Below are 2365 nucleotides of genomic sequence, written 5' to 3'. Positions count from 1 at the left end.
GTCAAGAGGCTGATCTCTGTGGAGTTCCTCTGCCAGTGCAGCCAATCTCTAGAGAGCATTTATCCCTGAGGCCCCAAGGTAGAGAACACTTGGAGCAGGAGGTAGGAAGCCACCACTACAGCGCTAGCTCTAGGGCAGTCACTTGAAGAGTTAGGTGGCCACTCAGGCCTCACAAACCCCTCCTCACACTCTCATGGAAGGAGAGAGGACCAATCACCATTGTGGCATCAGGTTCCTCTTAACATCTTAATCTAGACATAACCCTCAACATTTGGTGTGGGAAGTCCTTCTGTGTATGTGTTACTACTATTGGTTAATAAGGGAGCTGTTTTCAGCCAATGACTTAACAGAATATAGCCAGGCTGGAAGACATTGTGATATATATATATATATATATATATATATATATATATATATATATATATATAGAGAGAGAGAGAGAGAGAGAGAGAGAGAGAGAGAGAGAGACGGTGGAGTCAGAGAGATGCTATATAGCCCCTACCAGAGACAGATGCTGGATGGAACCTTGCCGGTAAGCCACATCCACATGGCCATACACAGATGGGTTAGTTTAGGATATAAGGGCTAGTTAAAAATATGCTTAAGCTATTGACCAAGCAGTACTGCAAGTATGGGTTCTGTGTGATTATTTCGGGCCTGGGCAGCTGGAAACGAATGAGCAGTCTTGACCTTCGGTAACTATGTGTGGAGCTGAAGTCACTTACCTGTGGGTTGCTGGAATACTGTCATCACAGTCAAGCACTGGCCTTTGCCGTGGTAAGCCCTCTCAGGTCTTGTTAATGTCGTCAGCATCTTCCACAGACAGGAATCCTAAATTACAACCAAGTAACACCGCTGTCCCACCTAGATACAGGGTGGCTGGAGGAGCCTCGCTCCTGTGCAGAGGAAGGGACACTAATGATCACTGTTAGGTCAAGGGCTTGCGATGGACCTGTCAGGTCATTCTGGGGGACTGCATCCCATCATTTCACACATGAGCTATTCTGCATGTAAATATTGGTCCAGACAAAGCCTGGATTTAAATGTTTCTGGCACTAGAACGAGGCATTACAACACAAAGAGGTAAATATTCAGGATCTCGCCTGTTTGCTAGTGGCCCGAGTCCCAGTCCTCCAGGGACAAAACACCACGTTCAACATCTGAAGCAGTAAACCTTTGCCAGTTGTGTGGGAGGAGGGCAAAGGAGAGCCAGACTCCCTAGTGTCCACAATGTAGATGAACTGACGCAAGCCAGTAAAGGCCACAGGAAGGGGGAGGCATCAGGGCCTGGTATCTGGTAAGCCAGAGGACGTGGGACAAGGGCTGACACTTAGCTGAGATTTTAGAAGCCATCTAAGGTGCAAGGGAAAGGACTGTAGTCTCTGAAAACAGAGTAGATTAGGTGGAACAGGAAGGCTATGATAGCTGCAAGGTATCCCTACTGCTGCAGGGTTGGATGCAGCATCCACTGACATGTTTTAATGTACAACAGGAATGCAGCACTTTTTCCTGAGGGTCAGAGTTAAGGAATGTTTCAGAAAGATGTGCAGTACAAGTGGGGAGGGCCCACAAGGTAAGAGGTAAGGGTATGAAAGACACTTGCTTTTTTTGGTAAAAATATTAAGAGTTTTGGGGAAAAAAATCCATCACAGAAGGGAGGCCTTCTAAAACATAAGCTAAGGGGAAGAGGTGCAGATCTGGAGCAGTGGAGATTGGACCAAAGAAATTAGGAGGTGTCTAACCTGCAGCCCAGAGACCACATGCACCCCAGCACAGCTATGAATAAAGGTGTCATGTCACAAGTCAAAGGGCTGGGCACCCTGGAGCAGAACTGTTTTAACCCTTTATCTATCAGCCACATCCTTTTTCTATATGGGTATTTCTTAGAGTGAGGTGAGAGCCACTGCTTAGTCTGGGTAACTATCCGGGGTCTCTTACTGACATGGTCATGGAGCCATGGCCACTAGATAAAACCAGGCGCTGGTGAAGCCATATTATTTTAGAACACCCCGAGGCTGGGGATGTAGATCACCGGTAGATGCTTGTCTGGTATCCTTGAGACTGCAGGTTAGATCATCATTTGCATTGATAAGGGGAGACATCACTTACAGGAGGCATTAGCCACCGGGCTTGATTTGGGGTCTGAGACTAAGATCAGCCTAAATTAGCCAGGTACCTTAGAAAAGGGATTTAGGCCTTTGGGGTAACCTCACCCCTCCCCAACCTGTCATGGTGCTGACCAAAGTGGACAGTGGTGACAGGCTTTTCATCCCCATGTCTTCCTCAAACTTAAAATTTACCACCAAAGACCTCCCCCCCAAAAAAACCCCAAAAATCAAAAAAGGATCATAACTGACAAGATAGG

This window comes from Microtus pennsylvanicus, chromosome 7, assembly GCF_037038515.1.
Source record: "Microtus pennsylvanicus isolate mMicPen1 chromosome 7, mMicPen1.hap1, whole genome shotgun sequence".
Taxonomy (NCBI): domain Eukaryota; kingdom Metazoa; phylum Chordata; class Mammalia; order Rodentia; family Cricetidae; genus Microtus; species Microtus pennsylvanicus.
This window is presented reverse-complemented; position numbering follows the sequence as displayed.